At 38.6% G+C, this 20,325-nt stretch overlaps 1 protein-coding gene across 23 annotated transcripts in view; it reads left to right on the top strand.

Annotated features, from left to right (window-relative positions):
- The window catches only part of SNTG2 (syntrophin gamma 2), a 375,050-nt gene that overhangs the window by 150,571 nt on the left and 204,154 nt on the right, over window positions 1-20,325 (top strand). The window lies entirely within an intron of this gene.

Raw genomic sequence — 20,325 nt, 5'->3', positions numbered from 1 at the left:
TTAATTTAAATATACATAATATTTCAAAATGTCTAGTGTCCTTCCAATTACTTCAAGAATTTAGACTTCCCTGTTATCAATGATAAATAATCTCTCAGGGCCACTTAGAGAGACTCTGTGAGAAGAATCGCATGTACTGAAGTTTAACTCTTAGAGTCCTTTGAGGAGGATAAGAAGAGTGTCCCTTGTGCAGGGACAGTCACTGAAGTTTGGGGAAGTCTAGAAATTTTAAAAGAGCAGGATTTTGGAAATGAATTCAGGTCAATGTTCAAACCCCATGGTGCCCTTTTGAGTCGCTCTGAGACAGTCCAGGGCCTGGCCTCCAGGACCTTGGCAGAGGGTGGGGCCAACGGGTCCCTCTTCTAATAGACTCTGGTGGGAACAGTATCAGTTTCCTTATGACCGACACACTAGTGAGTGAAGATCATGATTGAATTTATGACGGAAGCATCTTATGTTTATGCAGTTCACATAGACAACGGGGATGGAATCGTAGGTGGCTGGATGTGGCATCTTCAGAGCTTAGGATGCTTGTGAGTTAAGTGAGCTTGGTGGTCACGGGTTTTAGGGCTTTCTTTCTGAGAAGCAGAGCTAGTGAGTGCTACCTAATTTAAAAGATTGTGTGAGTCTGTAATAGTTTTCTGTTATTCACTGGAACACTATCAGCCTGACAACATTGGAATGGAAAGGAAACAAAAGCTGCCAGGGAAGCAGGTGTGAAAATAGCTCCAGTTACACAGGCAAGGCTGTAGCTGCTCACACGTGGCCCTGGTTCATGCAGAACTCTCCAGAATTTGGGGTGCTCTGGTATACAGGTGCCCTGGTGTGCGTGTGCCCTGGTGTGCGGGTGCCCTGGTGTGCGGGTGCCCTGGTGTGCGTGTGCCCTGGTGTGCGGGTGCCGTGGTGTATGGATGCCCTGCTGTATGGATGCTCTGATGTGTGGGTGCCCTGGTATGTGGGTGCCCTGGTATGTGGGTGCTCTGACGTGTGGATGCTCTGATGTGCAGGTTTATTTTAAGAAAGTTAGGTAAGAGCATCACTCAAGATGATTGAGTCTTTTTCTAATAATTCCAAAGGCACTTTAAGGTTTCAGAGAGCCTTGGATTGTTTAATATAGAGAAGTCATTGCAGAATATAAACCACAGAAGGTGTCTGAGGTGACTGTAATTTTAAACAAGTTCCTGATATTAATACACTGCAGTGTATCATTTAATTTTAATAGAAACAACTTTTACTATGATCTTTCCTTTTTTTCTTTCTCCTTCTCCTTGAAATGAAGACTTAACATCAAATTCAGCAAAACAGATGAAATCAATTAAAATATAAGGTGGCATCATGCAGGGCAGGCACAGCCTTCTGCCCCTGGGGAGCTGGAGCCCTCACAGAGTCCTGTGTGTGGCTGTGCTTTCTGAGGCTGAGCAGATGAGGTAGCTCAGTTCCTCAGGAATCAGACCCCAGGCAGAGTTGTGCCACCCCAGCCTCCAGGGTGAACAGCAGCAGCTCCGTGCCTCCCTGAAACTGGACGAGCTCCCCAGAGTTCAAGCTGCAGAGGTTCCTGCCTCCCCAGGGCATGGAGTCCCCACTGCACTGCTCCACACCTTGTGGGTCCCAGGCTGCACTGGCGTCTTGCCATTCCTGGGTCCTTACTGCTGCTGCACTGGCCTCACAGGGCCTGGGCCACTGCCATGTCCCACCATCCCCGAGCTACCACTGTGTGGCACCTCATCTCCTGGCTCTAGTTGCTGCTGTGCCCTGTTGGTTTTGGGTCCAGGATTGCAGCTGTGCCCTGTGTCCCAAGAGCTGAGCTTCTGGAGAACCTCTTATCTCCCAGGGCCATGACAGTGCTGTGTCCAGCTCCCCCGGGTCAGAACTAGAGCTAAAACCTGGCCCCCCAGGTCTGAGCTGCCAGAGTCTGCCTCAGAACAACAGATCCCAGCTTCGTGGACAATCTGAAGCCACCTGAGCCCCAGAGAGTGAATCTGCACCTTGAGCAATGGGTGCCACAATGGCTTCACATCACCCAGAGCCCAGGGCCCTGGCTCCACAGCTGCCCTGTGCACCTGTGCCCTGGATCTCAGTGCCACTGCAGCTGCCTGTGGGCTGTGTCAGACCCTGTGCTAAGAAAGATTCTCTCAGCTGAGACTCCCCTCTACAGAGAAGACAAAAGCAGTAGGATATGTAAAGCCATTGCCACCAGGGATCCTGGACTTATGCTGCCACCATCATTGTCCTGAATTCCTGCAGCCTATACCACTTAGACACACAGTCATTACTGACATTCATTACAACTGAAGAACCTGCACAGAGACTATACCCCTGCACCCTGCCCAGCTGGCACCCTCAGGCCCATCTATATGTGAAAATCTTCCCCTACAAAAGGCACTACTTAAAGATTAGAAGAGATAAGAATCAGGTAGCATAAAAAGGAACCAGACGGAAATCTCAAAGCTGAATAACTCAATGAAATAATAATAAAAAAAAAATAGAGGACTTCAATAGCAGACCTAGATTAAGCAGCAGAAAAAAAAAAATCTGTGAACTTGAAGATAGGTCTTTTGGAATGACTCATTCGGAGAGTTGAATAGAAAACAATAAAAATAGTGAAGAAAGCCTAAGGCACTCACAGGAAGCAATCAGATGAAAAAAGTTCTGCATTATGGGACTCAGAAGGAGCAAAAACAGAAAAAAAGGACAGAAAGCTTATTTAATAAAATAATTATTGTAAACTTGGAAGTTTTCAGTCTTGGGAGAGATATGGACATCCGATTTCTTGAAGCTCAAAGATCCCCAAACATATTCAACCCAAAGAGTTCTTCACCAAGGAACGTTTTAATCAAAGTGTCAAAAGTCAAAGGCAAAACAGGATACTTTTAAATGAAGCAAAAGTATTAAGTCGCATGTAAGGGAACCTCCATTAGTTTGTCAATGGATTTCTCAGCAGAAAACTTGAAAGCCAGGAAAGAATAGTATGATACCTACAAGGAAAACAAACAAACACACAAAAACCGTTAGCCAAGAATTCTGTGCTCAGCAAAGCTGCCCTTCAGAAATGGAGAAAGTCAGTCTTTCCTAGATTTAAAAAAAAAAAAAAAAAAAGGATTTCATTATCAGTATACTTGCTGTATCTAAAATGCTTACGGGAGTACTTCAAGCAGCTAGAAAAGGGTAATCATTATCACAAATACACCTGAAGTTACCAAACTCACTGGTAGAAGTAAGTGCATAGTCAAATTCAGCATACTCCAGTGTCATCATGGTGGTGTGTAACCCATACATATCTCCAGTATGAAGGTAAAAAGTCAAAACAGTAAAATTAAGGCCACAATAACTTTTTAAGGTATTCACAATGTCAAAAGATGCAAATTGTGACATCAAAAACATAAACTGTGGAGAAGAAGTTAAAGGCTCGATTTTTTTGTATACAAAAAAAGTAAGTTGTCAGCAACTTAAAATTGTAGATTATAAGATATTTTACATAAGCTTCATAATATCCACAAAACAACAACAGCAACAAAATGATAGCAGATATACAAAGGGTAAAAATAAAGGAATCAAAGCTGAGCACGACAGAAAATTATCACATTATAAAGGCAGACGAGGGGAGGAAAGGAACAGAGGATCTACAAACAACAACAAAAAAAGAGAATGGCATTGCTCATTTCTTACGCGTCAATAATCTCCTTGAATATTACAAACAAGAAAATAAGAGAATGGCATTGGTAATTCCTTATCTATCAATGATCACCTTGAATATTACAAACAACAAGAAAATGAGAAAATAGCATTGATCATTCCTTCTCTATCAGTAGTTACCTTGGATATTCCAAACAACAAGAAAATAAGGAAATGGCATTGGTCATTCCTTATCATCAATAATCGCCTTGAATATTACAAAACAACAAGAAAAGAAAATGATATTGGTCCTTCCTTATTTATCAATACTCACCTTGAATATTACAAACAAGAAAATAAGAGAACGGCATTGGTCATTCCTTATCTATCAATCACCTTACCAACAACAAGAAAATGAAAGAACTACATTAGTCATTCCTTATGTATCAGTAATCACCTTAAATATAAATTGACTACATTCTCCCATCAAAAGACATATAGTGGTGAAGTGGACCGAAAAAGAGATGATCTCAACTATATACTGGCTATAAGAGGCCCACTTTATCTTTAAGGACACACATATATTGAAACTGAAGATAGGGAAACAATATTCCATGCAAATGGTAGCCAAAAGAGAGAAGGGGTGGTTAAACTTACATCTGATAAAACAGACTTTAAACCAAACCGGTCACAAGAGACAAAAGGCCATTATCTAGTGAAAAGGTGCTAATTTATCAGGAGGACATGACAATCATAAACATATATGCATCCAACATTGGAGTACTTAAATACATAAAGCAAATATGAATGAACGTAAAGGGATAAATACATAGCAATACAATAATAATATGGGACTTAAGCACTCCACTTTCAACAATAGATAGATCAACTACACAGAAAATCAATAAGAAAATACAGGACTTGAATTGTACTTTGGGCCAAAATGACTTATTAGATATATAAAGAACTTTCCATGCAACAGCAGCAAAATACACATTTTTCTCTAGCACACATGGAACATACACATGGATAGACCATATGTTAGGCCATAAAACAAGTCTTAACAAATTTTGTATTGCAATTCTATCTAGTATCATCTCTGACCACATGGAAGGAAACTAAAAATCAATAACAGGAGGAATCTTGGAAAATTCATAAATAGGTAGAAATTAAACAGTATTGTCCTGAACAATCAATGGGTTACGGAGTCAAAAGTGAAGTTTGAAAACTATCTGTCTTGAGACAAACAACAATGGAAATACAACATACCAGAACTTCTGGGATGCAGCAAAAACAGTTGTGAGAAGGAAATTGATAGTGATAAATACCTACATTAAAACAAAAGAAAGATCCCAAATGAATAGTCTAACATTAAGCCTCAAGAAATGAGATAAAGAACAGCAAAGTAAACCAAAAGTTTACAGAAGGAAGGAAAGAAGATCAGAACAGAAATAAGTCAAACAGACAACAGTAAACAAGAAAAAGAATTAGTAAAACTAAGAGTTGTTTTTTAAAATATAATAAAATTGGCAAACTCTTTGTCTGTACTAGTCCATTCTAACACTGCTATGAAGAACTGTCGAGACTGGGTAATTTACATAAAGGAAAGAGTTTGACTCACAGTTCCGCATGGCTGGGGAGGCCTCAGGAGACTTACAATCATAGTGGAAGGTGAAGGGGAAGCAAGGCACCTTCTTCATAAGGTGGCAGGGAACAGAATTAAGGCAGGAGGAACTACCTACCACTTGTAGAACCATCAGACCTTGTGAGAACCCACTCAGTATCATGAGAACAGCATGGGGGAAACTGCCCCCATGATCCAATCACCTCCACTTGTTCTCTCCCTTGACACGTGGGGATCATGGTGATTGTGGGGATTATAATTCAGGATGAGATTTGGGTGGGGATACAAAGCCAAACCATATTATAATCTAAGAAAAAGAAGTTTCAAATAGAAAAAGAAGTGAAGGCATTACCATGGATACCTCAGAAATGAAAGGATCATAAGGGACTATTATGAACGATTATATGCCAGAAAATTGGACTACCTAGAGGAAATAGATAAATTTGTGGAAAAATACAACCTGCCAAGTTTGAGTCAGGAAAAAATAGAAAGACTGAACTGACCAAAACCAAATTGGGACATAGAAGAAGTAATCAAATCCTTTCAACAAAAGAAAGCATAGGGCGAGATGGCTTCATGGTTGAATTATACCAAATATTCAGAGAAGAAATAATATCAATACTTCTCCAACTCTTTCAACAAATAAATCTAGAGGGAATAATTACATACGCATTTTTAAAAGCCACCATCACCGTGGCACCTAAGCTGAACAAAGATGTCACTAACAATGAAAACTACAGGCCAATTTTTCTGATAAACAAATTATGCAGACATTCTCGTAATGACTTTAGCAAGCCAAGTCCAACAGCACATCAGAAAGATTACATGCAATGACCAAGTAGGAGTCTTCCATGGCATGTGAGGCCAGTTTAACGTTTTCAGATTCACCAATGTGACACATCACATTAACAGACTGATGCAGAAAAATCATTTGACAAAGCCCAGTATCTATGATAAAAAATCTCAGCAGTTCAGGTATAGAAAGCATGTTCACAATAAAGCCATTTGTGAAAAATTCCTAGCTAGCATTATGATCAATATGAAAAAACAAACGCTTTAACATTGAGATCCTCCACGAGGCAAGGATGGCCAGTCTCATCACTTTTATTCCACATGACACTGGAAGTACTTGCATGAGCAATCAGACAAAAAATAAATAAATAAAAGTTATCCGAATCACAAAGGAAGAAGTTATCTGTTTGCAGATGGCATGATTCTCTATGTAAAAACCCCAAAGATTTCACAGAAAAACTGTTAGAACCCATAATTAAATTCAGTAAAGTGTCAGGATATGAAGTTAATATGCAAAAATTAATAGCATTGTTATACACAAATAATAACTTAGCTGAAAAATCAAGAAAATCCCATTTATTAATGCAAGCACCAGAAAAAAATAAAATATTTAGCAATAAGTATAACCAAGGAGATAAAAGACCTATACAATGAAAACTATAAAACATTGATGAAGACAATTCAAAACATTGAAGAAGATAGAAATAAATGGAAAGTCATTTTGGGCTCGTGTCTGGGCTCATGGTTATTAACATTGCTAAAACATCTATGAGCCAAAGTGATATATAGGAGTCCACGTAATCCCTATCAAAATCTCAATGACATTTTTCACAGAAACAGAAAAAAATTCAAATGTTCATATGGAATCACAAAAGACCTTGAATGGCCAAACAGTTCTAAGAAAAAGAAGGTTGAAGGCATCACAATTTCTGATTTAAGATTATATTACTGTAGTAATCAAAACAGTATGATGTTGATATAAAAAGCAGACACATACACCAGTGGAGCAGAATACAGAGCCCGGAAATAAGTCTAAGCAAATGTATTCAACTAATTTTGGACAAGGGCATCAAGAGGATACAATGGAGAATGTATATTCTTTTCAATAAATGTTACTGGGAAAACTGGACTTCCACATGTGATAGAGTGAAATTGGGCCTTTAGCTTAACCATTTAGGAAATCTACCAAAAATGGATGAAAGTCTTAACTGTAAGATCAGAAGCCATAAAACTCCTAGAAGAGAACGTAGGAGACGAGCTCCTCGATATTGGCCTTGGCGATAATTTCTTGGCTGTCACACCACAAGCTCAGACTACAAAAGCAAAATGGATAAATTGGACTACATCAAACTGAAAAGTTTCTGCACAGCAGAGAAAACAAGACCAGCAGCAGCAGCCTGTGGATGGGGAAAGTATATTTGCAAAACATGTATCTGATAAGAGGCTAATATTCAAAATTTATGAAGAATTCATTCAAGTTAATCGGAGAAGAACAAGTAACCCAATTAAAAACTGGCAAGGCAGATACAGAAAGACAAGTGCCACATGCTCTCACTTATATGTGGTATCTAAAGCAATTGAACTCATGGAAGCAGAGAGTAGGGTGGTGCTTACAGAGGCTGGGGATTGGAGAATGGGGAGATGATGGTCAGAGGGCACAGACTCTCAGTTATGCAGTGGGATTTTTTTTTAAGTTCTCTTGCACAGTGTGGCAAAGATAGCTTTTTAATAGATTATTGTACATTTCAGAATTGCTAAGAATATTATCTTAAATGTTTTCGTTATAAAACCATGAAGTATTTGAGGTCATAGATATGTTAACCAGCTTGGTTTCATTATCTCATATTGCATTCATAAATCGTAACATTATTTTTGCCCTATAAGTTTATATAATTGTAAATTGTCAATTACCATTTGAAAATATATAGGATGGAATATTACTCAGTCTTGAAGAAGGAGGAGGTCCTGCCCTTTGTCACAACAGGGTTGAACCTGGAGGATGCTATGCCAGGGGAAAGAAGCCAGACATTAAAGGGAAATACCACATAACCTCACTTATGGGTGGAACCTGAGGAAAAGGTCAAACATACAGAGAAGGAGAATCAAACAGTGGCCACCAGAAGTGAGGAGATGGCGGTGGGGAGGAATGAGGAGCTGTAGGTTAGAGGATGCAAAGCAGTGCACAAGTGGATGAGTGAGTCTAGAGGTCCAGTGCCCCTCATGAGGACTAAAGGTCACACAATCATACTATGTTGGAGATTCCTGCTACGTTTTAGTTGCTCTTGACACACACACACACACACACACACACACACACACACAACAAACAAAACAAAAATATGGGTAATCAGGTGAAATGATGGATATGTTAATTTGCTTCACTATAGTAACCATTTTGCTATGTATAACATCCTTTTGTATGCCTTAAACATACTATTATTATTAAAAAATAGTAACAAAAATCTACTGGACATCCACAGGACATTCACAATTTGAATCAACAGCAGCATTAACCTTCAAATTATGTTAAATAAAACTTTTTATTTAAAAGTCTTCATTTTAATATGCTAAATATTAAGTTACTAAAGTCTGACTACTCGAGAGATTTCTTGCATAGCATATTTATTTCATAATATTAAAACTTCATTTCTTCATTCATGAACTTTATTATCAAAGTAGAGTTTTTGTCCTTTTTTAAGTCAAGAGTGTGTGATAGGAAGCTGAGCTTTCCTCTCCTCTCTCCCTTCCTCCTGTCCTCCTCTTGCTTCTTCCCTCTCCCTCCCTTCACCTTCAAAGCACCCATGCATTTGCGCATATTTTTATTTGTATCCTTAGGTTTGAAGTTTGCTGCTTTCCTCTAATATCTTGGTGTTAGTCATTCAAAACCCTTAATAACCTACCATACCTCCAAACCAGAATTGTTTTCTAAGGTGAGTTATTGTAAATACAAATCACAGAAGGAAAGACTCATCTGGCATACTTGAGATGGACATGCTACCTTTCTTTTCTTGCAGATTTACAGTAAATAAATGTCAGCTGTTTTAATATTAATGTGTGTTTTGCTTAATCTCAATGGAGAAACTTTTTCTCTTGTGGCAAAAAGTAACACATTAGATCAGATAGTAAATTTCGGAACAGGATATGATGATAGAATAAATGACAGAAGTAGACAGTAGGGTGTGGTGTACAGGGATAGGGTGAAGCTGTGTTTTTTTTTACTTAACACATAATTGTGCGTATTTATGGGGTACATGATGATGCTTCAATGCATACAATATATAGTGCTCAGATCAGGGTAATTATATTCATCATCTCCAACATTTATTATTTCTTTGTGTTAGGAACATTCAATATACTCTCTTCTAGCTATTTGAAAATATGCAATATATTATTGCTAACTATCATCGTTCTACAGTGCTATAGAACACTAGAAGTATTCCTCCTATGTAGCTGTAATTTTGTATCCTTAAAAAAGTCTCTCCACATCTCTTTTACCCTTTCCCCTTCCCAGCCTCTAGTAACCACTATTCTACTCCTTAGTTCCATGAGATCAGCTTCCACATGAGTGAGAACATGCAGTGTTTAACTTCCTGGGCCTGGCTGACTTCACTTAAAGTAATGTCCTACAGGTTCACCACTCTGCCACAAATGGGAGTGTTTCATTCTGTGTGTGGCTGAATAGTGCTCCACTGTGTGTATACACCACATTGTCTTTATTCATTCACCTGTTGTGGGACACTTAGCTTTGTTCCGTATCTTGGCTATTGCAAATATTGCTACAATTAACATGGGGTGCAGATATATCTTTGACATAACTGATTTTCTCTCCTTTGGAGAAATGCTAGTGGCGGGTTTGCCAGAATCATATGGTAGTTCTATTTTTAGTTTTTTGAGAAAACTCCATACTGTTTTCCATGGTGGCTGTACCAGGTTACATTACCACCAACAGTGTGAGTTTCCTTTCCTCTCCACCTTCACCAACATTTGTCAGTTTTGGTCTATTTGGTAATAACCATTCTCACTGGGATAAGATAACATCTTACTGTGGGTTTTATTTGCATTGCCTCATGATTAGTGATTTTAAGCATTTTTTCATATCTTTAGTCGTTTGTCTTTTGAGAAATGTCTGTTCAGATCATATGCCTATTTTTCAGTACGATTTTTTTTTTTTTTTTTTTTTTTGCTGTTGAGAGATTTGAGTTCCTTGTATATACTGATATTAATCCTTTGTCAAATGAATACTTTGAAAATATTTTCTCCCATTCTGTGGCTTGTCTCTTCACTCTGTTGTTTCCTTTGCTGTGCAGAACCTTTTTAGTTTGATATATCCCATTTGTTTATTTTTGCTTTTGTTATCTGTGTTTTTGAGGTCTTATTTTTACAATTTTTTCTCAGACCAGTGTCCAGAACCATTTCCTCTATTTTTATCATCTAGTAGTTTTATAGTTTTGGGTCTTACATTTAGATCTTTGATCCATTTTGAGTTGAATTTTTATACAAAGTGAGAGATGGGTCCAGTTTCCTTCTTCTGCAAGTGAATAGCCAGTTCTCCCAGCACCATTTATTGAAGAGAAAATGTTCTCAATATATGTTCTTGGTGCCCTTTGTAAAAAAAAAAAAAAAAAAAAAGTATGTTGTCTATAGATACATGGATTAATTTCTGGGATACTTATCTTGTTTGATTAGTCTATCTATTTTTTGCCTGTACCATGTCATTTTGGTTACTATAACTTTGTAATATAATTTTAAATCAGGAAGTGTAATACCTTCAAGTTTATTCTTGTTTCTCAGGATTGCTTTGGCTACTTGGGGCCTCATGTGGTTCTGTGCGGGCCTCATGTGGTTCTGTGCAAATTTTAGGATTTTCTTTTTTATTTCTGTGAAGAATGTCATTGGTATTTTGATAGGGTTTGCATTTAATTTTTAAATCACTTTGGGGAGTATGGTCATATGAACGGTTTTGATTTTTCCAGTCCATGAACATGTTATGTCATTCCATTGTGTCATCGTCAATTTTTTCTACCAATTTTTTATGGTTTTCCGTGTAGGGATCTTTCATATCCTTGGTTAAATTTATTCTAAGGTGTGTATGTGTGTGTGTATGTGTGTGGCTGTTGTAAATGGAATTGGTGTACTGATTTTTTTCAGCAAGTTCATTGTTCGTATTTAGAAACACTATTGATTTCTGTATGTTGATTTTGTATTCGGTAACTTTACTGAATTCATTTATCAGTTCTAAGAGTTTTTTGGTAAAGCCTTTAGGTTTTTCTATGCAAGATCATGTCATCTGCAAAAAGGGACAATTTGACTTCCTCTTTTTCAATTTGGATGTCCCTTATTTCTCTTGCCTGAGTGCTCTAGCTAGGACTTCCAGGACCATGTTGATTAAGAGTGGTGAGAGTGGGCATCCTTGTTTTGTTCCGGTTTTCAGCTTTTCCATTCAGCATAGTGTTAGCTGCAGGTTTGTTATATGTGGCCTTTATTGTTTTGAAGTACTTTTCTTCTATACCTATTCACTGAGAGTTTTTGTCGTGAAGAAGTGTTAAATTTTATTAAATGCTTTTTTTCTGAATCTATTTAGATGATCATATGGTTTTTAATTTGCCATTCTGTAAGGAATGTAATTTATTTATTTTTGCATACTGTGAATAATGGAATCGTGATTATATCTAGAGTCTACTCATTTCACCATTTGGGGCTGTATGAAAAAAATTGCTTTTTTAAAATGAGCAAAATAATTGTATACATTTTTATTATGCATATGAATACATACAATAATCTGAAAAATGGATTCCATGGATTTGAATTTATTTTTGTGTTGTTATGGAAGTTTTCGTCTTTCAACAGGCTTTGTAACATAATGAATATCTGCTTTAGAGATTTATTCATAACCGTTTCATTTTTTCTCTTTCATTTAAGTGATGCCTCCATCAACACAAAATGTACAGTACAGAAATAGTGTTTGATAAATGAATACAAGCTCTGGTCTCCCTGCTTCTCTCAGACCCTCACAGTGTAATCTGAGTTTCCCGTGCCAACTTTCAATATTGTTTATATATTGCCATGATATGGTGGAGGGTGAAAACTGTGTTAGAAACTAGGACTTCTGCTTGGGGTTTTACTTCTGCACTGGACTAATAGACATTGGAAATCTTCTTGTCCAAGGCTGATAGCCATCAGCCAGGATGAGAGTGCACAGGAAATGCTCAGTTTGTCTTTTCACAGCCACTTAATGTGACTTTCTGATATTCCAGTTGACTTTTTTTAAAAATGAAATCTGCATTTTCGACTTGGAAACTGTTGGAAAACGATTCGGTTTATGATTTTAGGAAACGATTACTCATCTACTTCCAGTGCTGAAGGGGAGATCCATACACCTAGGAGAAGTGTCTAGCCTTTCCATCGTCAGAGCAAATGCTATACAGCAGGGAATCGGCCTCGAATAAACGACATACACCTAGGAGAAGTGTCTAGCCTTTCCATCGTCAGAGCAAATGCTATACAGCAGGGAATCGGCCTTGAATAAACGACATACACCTAGGAGAAGTGTCTAGCCTTTCCATCTTCAGAGCAAATGCTATACAGCAGGGAATCGGCCTTGAATAAACGACATACACCTAGGAGAAGTGTCTAGCCTTTCCATCGTCAGAGCAAATGCTATACAGCAGGGAATCGGCCTTGAATAAACGACATACACCTAGGAGAAGTGTCTAGCCTTTCCATCATCAGAGCAAATGCTATACAGCAGGGAATCGGCCTTGAATAAACGACATACACCTAGGAGAAGTGTCTAGCCTTTCCATCTTCAGAGCAAATGCTATACAGCAGGGAATCGGCCTTGAATAAACGACATACACCTAGGAGAAGTGTCTAGCCTTTCCATCGTCAGAGCAAATGCTATACAGCAGGGAATCGGCCTTGAATAAACGACATACACCTAGGAGAAGTGTCTAGCCTTTCCATCATCAGAGCAAATGCTATACAGCAGGGAATCGGCCTTGAATAAACGACATACACCTAGGAGAAGTGTCTAGCCTTTCCATCTTCAGAGCAAATGCTATACAGCAGGGAATCGGCCTTGAATAAACGACATACACCTAGGAGAAGTGTCTAGCCTTTCCATCGTCAGAGCAAATGCTATACAGCAGGGAATCAGCCTTGAATAAACGACATATACCTTTTATGCAGGACATTTTCAGAAAGTACCAAAAGTGAGATGAGACAGTTGATTCTTGAGATAAGCTAAAGGATTTGCTATTCGTTCATTCATTTTTCTAAATCTTCTAACGAATGATTTCCCAAGAAAACTCTGTGTGGTTCTCACTACTTAGTTCCTCTGCAGAGCATCCTTCTTTTATTATTATTATTATAAAATAATATGATAATTATGCTGCACCCATCAACTCGTCATTTACATCAGGTATAACTCCCAATGCCATCCCTCCCCCCTCCCCGCTCCCCATAATAGGCCCCCGTGTGTGATGTTCCCCTTCCCGAGTCCAAGTGATCTCATTGTTCAGTTCCCACCTATGAGTGAAAACATGCGGTGTTTGGTTTTCTGTTCTTGTGATAGTTTGCTGAGAATGATGGTTTCCAGCTGCATCCATGTCCCTACAAAGGACACAAACTCATCCTTTTTTATGACTGCATAGTATTCCATGGTGTATATGTGCCACATTTTCTTAATCCAGTCTGTCACTGATGGACATTTGGGTTGATTCCAAGTCTTTGCTATTGTGAATAGTGCCACAATGAACATACGTGTGCATGTGTCCTTATAGCAGCATGATTTATAATCCTTTGGGTATATACCCAGTAATGGGATGGCTGGGTCATATGGTGCTTCTTGTTCTAGATCCTTGAGGAATCGCCATACTGTTTTCCACAATGGTTGAACTAGTTTACAGTCCCACCAACAGTGTAAAAGTGTTCCTGTTTCTCCACATCCTTTCCAGCACTTGTTGTTTCCTGACTTTTTAATGATCGCCATTCTAACTGGTGTGAGATGGTATCTCATTGTGGTTTTGATCTGCATTTCTCTGATGGCCAGTGATGACGAGCATTTTTTCATGTGTCTGTTGGCTGTATGCATGTCTTCTTTTGAGAAATGTCTGTTCATATCCTTTGCCCACTTTTTGATGGGGTTGTTTGTTTTTTCTTGTAAATTTGTTTGAGTTCTTTGTAGGTTCTCAGAGCATCCTTCTCTACGCTGATTTTGAAAGTCATTGGCCTTTACCAGAAGCCTTTATGATAAATGACAAGGTGAAGTTTGTATCTGCATGTCCTGCAAACGTGCTTTTGAACTCAGTGTCCATTATGGTACCTTGTTTCTTTTGTATAAAGGTCTACATCATGATTTGAGAATTCCTTCCCACGGAAATGTGTCTCTTCTGGTAAATAGACACAAATATACAATTTTGGATAAATTTGGCATTGGAAATTAATAATTTCATCATGGTCATCTGTCATCTGAGGCAAACTGTAGCGCCAAACCGTAAAGCCAAATATGAAGGTCAAGTTTGTGACTGCCTTAATTTAACTTTGTATGTAATATTTGTCATTCTAAGTAGTCCTTAATGTTCCATGTGTTAAATTTAGCAATTATAATATGCATATAACTTATGACATTTCACCTTTAGTTCTTTTGAGGTGAAACTGGAAACCTCAACCACTTCTGGTTGTCCTGGTGTTGAGTAGGGCTTGGAGGATTTCTGATGAGCTGTGCAGTAGACTCTGCAGTCAATAATACATCATTGCCAAGTTAATGTGACCTCTCATTATCATCAAGAGAATGCCTTTAAATACCTCTTTAATATTTTATAACGTTATCTTCATGTAATTTAACATATAAAATATTTGAAGGTGGTGTTCACAAGGTTGTAATAAAAATTCTTGCAGGCCATACATCCACTTAACATTTGTAGGGAGCAAGTCTACTTCTTATTGATTGTAGAGTTCCTGATAATAAGAGTTACAGGCAAAAGAACTCATTCATCTTAAATTCTTGGCCAAAAAACTTAAAAGCCATATGTGCCTGTCTTATTTTTCGTGCTTATTTTACAGAATATGAGCAATGAAAGTACTTCTGAGTCTGTGAATCTCCGGCTTCCTTGACTGCTTCCCCTGAGTAAATAGGCTGTCACTTATCATGGACATGGACATCCCAAATTCATGGATGACATTCTTTGGAGCCATTTGGTGAAGTGACAACATAATTTTTTGCATAATTTTTTCTAGCAAACTCTGAGAATAAACTCAGAGTTTAAAAATAGCAATATGGTTTTCTCAGTTGAATAAAACTAACTCTTATATATGATAAAGAAGATAAATTTTCATTTTTCCTTTCAGATTAATAATATTTTACATAATAAGATCTTTTTTTGCATTACAATTTTTCCAGCTAGAAAAGTTCAAAAAGAACTGTAACACTGCTGAAATTATTTTAAGAAATGACAATTAAAGTTTTCTTTTTGATACATCATCACAGTTAGGCTGGTGAAAACTCCATCTAGATGGCTTGTCCATCCTTTCAACATTTGTTGCCCCTCCCCAAAAACTCCTGGAAACAATTTAAAAGAATGTTCCAGGCCCATATTTTTGGAGTAACCTGAGAAAGTCTTGTGCCCAAGTCATAAAGCATGTGTTTCTTGACAAGAAGCTTGATTCATTTGCTGGAGTACAGTGTTGGAGATTAAAATCTCTGTGTAGAGAAGCATTTTTCATAGCCCTTCATGAGTCTATCATCACTGGGTACTCTGCAGAGGTGAAGAAAGTCTATTGAAAACTTAGGCGTTTACATTGACACTGCCAATTTAGAGTTTTATTTGCCACAGATAGCTAAATCCTGCAGCCTGTCATCAATACTATAGTAGTTTTTCTATAGTTTTGACTAAATGGTAATAAAAACAAATTTAATGACCTTTGTTTTTATCAGGTAACACAATGTAAATTCAAACAATGATTATAGGATTTATACAGTCAACAGGAGCCCCAGACAAGACACAGCCTCGGGCCAAACCGTAATGTGCTTTGCTACTGAGATGCAGTCAGCTCTCTGTGGGATTGATGCAGGTTTCCAATTGTAAGACATTCTGGTCTGTTAAGATTATATAAGCGCTGTCTGATTTATTCCTGAGTTAATTTGCTGACGTTAGTTTTAATCAGAAGATGTGTTTTGACTGGCAGTTCTTGGTGTCTATGTTCGGCTGGCATTTCTTTCTTGGTAGAAACGTTTAGGTGCCGGAGCGCTGCTCTTGGTAGAGACGTTTAGGTGCCGGAGCGCTGCTCTTGGTAAAAGCGTTTAGGTGCTGGAGCGCTGCTCTTGCTTATCAGGATGTAAAAAGGCCATTTAAGTTCCAGAGTCACACTCGGGATGGATTCAGCTACACCCTGGCCTGCGGTGCGCAAGCTTCGAGTTGTTTTGGCGAATCCATTTGACTTACATCTCTCAGATTATGTATTTTAGTGATACCGTTGGAGTCCACGGATCGTTAAAGTGAGCTCTTTTTGAAAATGAGCACAAACGTGGGACACACTATTCATTTCCCTCAGTTTAAAGTTCCAGAGAAAATGCAGAAACTCTCCTGTTCTTCTAGTTCACACCTTTATGAGGGGCCCGTTTAACCCACTGGCAGATCCTTTTCCTTTTGAGCTCTTCACCTAATGGGAAAATGTTTACATTTACTTTCACCCATGTCCTAGGCTAACAGCTTTTCTCTAAACTATCAAATACACATTCTCGTATAGATTTTAATATAGTCTCTGCTACATTGTTTTACAAAACAGTAAGTTGAACTGTAAACTTAAAGTTTCAGAAACCTTTTGTTTTAAAAATAAAATAAAATTAGAGCTTATTTAATCAGATAATCTCTCTCTCTCTATATATATATAACCTGTATATGTATGTGTGTGTGTGTGTGTGTGTATATATAGATAAATATACACAACATACATACATACACAAGTTGATAGGTTTGACAGCATGCATTTAATCTGTAACACCAAGTACACAAATACAGTCAGAGCCACGGGGAAGTTGAGTAAAAGCAGCACTCCTTTCCGGATGCCTGGAATTGAGTTTGCGGAAGGCATGATTTCAGATCACCCAGCTGCTGTTGTTTCGACACCATGCAAACTACCTGAAAAGAAAAAATTCTCTCTTGATGTAGGCAATTTTTCCCTTAAGTTTTGTCCCGTTATCTTTTGATCATGTGTCAAAAGATCATGTGTCATCGTGGTGGTAAGCAAACCTCGATTCTGTTTCTAGGTTGCCTGTTCCGGAGGCAGTGAGGCAGTGAGTGGGGACTGAGGGAGTGACTGAGCAGAGTTGTGGGGTCGGCTGCGGGTCTGCACTGTTAGGCGGGTTAGCCATCCTCCACTGTGGAAGCCGAGTGTAAGCTGTGGAAGAAGCTGAGACGTGTGTTGGCTGAGTGTACATGATACCATCCTCTAAACCACACTAGAGCAAACGCCCACTCACCTTCCCTCCAGTTTCAGAGCTAAATACCGCCCAGAGCCCCATGCCCCGTGCCTGCCCCTTCTCTCCTGAGTTCAGTGAGAACCATGCTTTTGCTTTTCTCTACAGTTCAGCCACATATGTGTCCCCAAACATCACATTGTTTAGTTTTGCTTGGTTTTGAACTTCACAGTAATTAAAATCATACCATATGTCTTCTTTGCCTTACATTCTCTGCTCAGTGTCTAGTCAGACATGCACAGGTGTTGACGTGGCACGTGGTCTGAATTTTGACCCTGAGGTCCAGAATTTTCACCTGTGGGGTGATGATTATGCCTTACACATGGGGTTGTGATGTGGTTTAAATAAGTCCATAAGGACTATGAAGGTTGTCTGACCTGTAAGAAATGCTCAGTAATTTTAGTCATTATTAATTCAAATAAATAATAAAATCTAACTCAATATTAAGACTTGGTAACATATATTATCATTATATAACACTATCCACATGCATATGTGAATAAATATTTAACAAATATCTTAACTTTACAAATTCTAATTAATTTTCAAGAAAACACAATTATGTTCATGATAACACAGTTGTGTTCCAAACCTTGATTACATTACCTTTACATGACCTCAGATAACCCTATAATTACTTTATCTTGAAAAAGCAAATATAATGAAACAAAATATCACCTCATTATAACATTTTGTAGGAGTTTGAATATTTATATGGATTAAAATGCATTATGCTATATTTCATTTAGCATATGAATTTTATGAGTGTCTGTATTAGACACTCATAAAACATGAGGCAGTGGCTGTATTACCATAGGGATTAACTAGAATCACTTTTCAGCTAAAATCAACAAACCTTGCCTAATCTGACCAAATTCATTTTATTTAGGGGCGTTAAATTTTTGAATTAAAATCGAACTTTCATGATTTTATTTTATCACCTATTTTACCACTTTTTAATTTTTTTAAGGCTAAAAGTGTCCGTCAGGTGAAAAACATTTCACAGATTTAGCTGGAAAGTATTTGTAATTACCTTTCATTTAATAACTGGGAATGACTCTCCTTCCTCCTCCCTTTCACTGAACCAAAATTGCTTAAGAAGGTTGGTTTTAAGCCAACATTTCACAGGGTTCACGCTTTTGTAATGTTGTTTGTAAACTTTAGCTGTTAATAACTACACGGAGCTCCATGATGTGCTCTTTCTCTGCTCTCTTTGTTTCTTAAGCTACATTTAGGACCGAAGCACAATGATGACTTAAAATTCCGTGAAAGTTTTGATAACGCTTGAACTAAGTTAGCTTAAAGCCATTTCAAGTCAGTATATTTAAGAACCTTGAGCATTCTGGAAATAATGAAATTATGGTTTACTATAAATTCAGTTATCAGTAGTTTTAATGACCCAGGTTATTGCCACAAACAGAGGAAAGAGGAAACAAAATCTAGGAAACCAATGAACAAAGAAACAGCGATTTCACACAATGTTTTTCTACCTGAAGGACTCTGGTGGGGCGTGAGGAAAGGCTGGACTTCCCTTTGTCTGGCCATCAAATGCTTAACCCAAGTGTTGGCTCCAGAACTGAGGGAACCTAATTGTTACCCACAGCAAGAGGAGGGAGAAAGTGGAGGCAAGAAAATGAAGAATAAACCAACAAGCATGTCTCACCACATTAAAATTATTGTTTTCCTGCTGTTTAAACTCCTAAGTTTTAGTTAAGGAAGGATTTCCGTATCTCCTTTAAGGATTTTAATTTGATCCTTTAATTTTCAGCAAAAACTGCAGAAAGTGTATGCCGATGTTTGCTATTTATCTAGACTGCTGCTGGCATTTTAATTTCATTACTTGAGAATTTATAACATTATATGTTTGCACACACAAAAATTATGTGCCAGTTCCTTAGGGCCTCACTGTCTCCACTGCCTCAGTGCCCACAGGCCTCCAAACTTGCGGGGACCTGCAGAGCCTGGAGCTCTCCCAGTCAGAGGCAAGTAAGAAGCAGCGAGCCCTGGGATCCCTGCTTTTCCCAGATGGAGGTCCCTGGGTGGCTTCAGAGCTCAAATCAAAACGGAAGACGTATTGACTCAGGTGTCCAGGATGCTCTTCGGGGTCTGTGAAATGTTTTAATGAGGCGGACTTCCCTCCAAGTAAGCACTGCTATGCTCCCCGTGGGCGTGCTGGGTGAGGAGGCCTGGCACGCAGACAGACGCTGGGCTGCAATTCATCGTCATCTCATTAAACCCCAGGTCCTGCAGAAAAGCCCGAGTCCAGGGAGGCTGCTGACCCACGGGCTCAGCACTGTCCCATGTGAGTTTTTCTGCCATCTGGAGGCGGCTTCTGACCAATTCTAGAGCAAAATAGACCTCACTGCATTCGTTCCAGACAGGAAATGGCAGTTCCATTCTGAAAACTCTAGATACCACTATTTTCAGGGAATTTGGTTATGCATTTTGGTGCCTGGATCTGGACAGTCATTTTTGTCTGCTGTTCTGTGGGATCTCAGACACACATGTGGCTTGTTGACAAAACAAAATGCTGCTCTCTGCTTTAGTTTAGAAGAGTCAGATGCGTCTTCACTGACCTTCATCAAACAAAGAGATTAAGTCATTTACTGTGAGGGATTACCATGCATATCATTTTAAAAACACATTACCTCGGCCGGACGCGGTGGCTCACACCTGTAATCCCAGCACTCTGGGAGGCCGAGGTGGGCAGATCACCTGAGGTTAGGAATTCAAGACCAGCCTGGCCAACATGGCAAAACCCTGTCTCTACTAAAAATACAAAAAAATTAGCAGGGTGTGGTGGTGCACATCTGTAATCCCA

The sequence above is a fragment of the Macaca fascicularis genome, chromosome 13 (genome assembly GCF_037993035.2).
Source record: "Macaca fascicularis isolate 582-1 chromosome 13, T2T-MFA8v1.1".
Lineage (NCBI taxonomy): Eukaryota > Metazoa > Chordata > Mammalia > Primates > Cercopithecidae > Macaca > Macaca fascicularis.
This window is presented reverse-complemented; position numbering and strand designations above follow the sequence as displayed.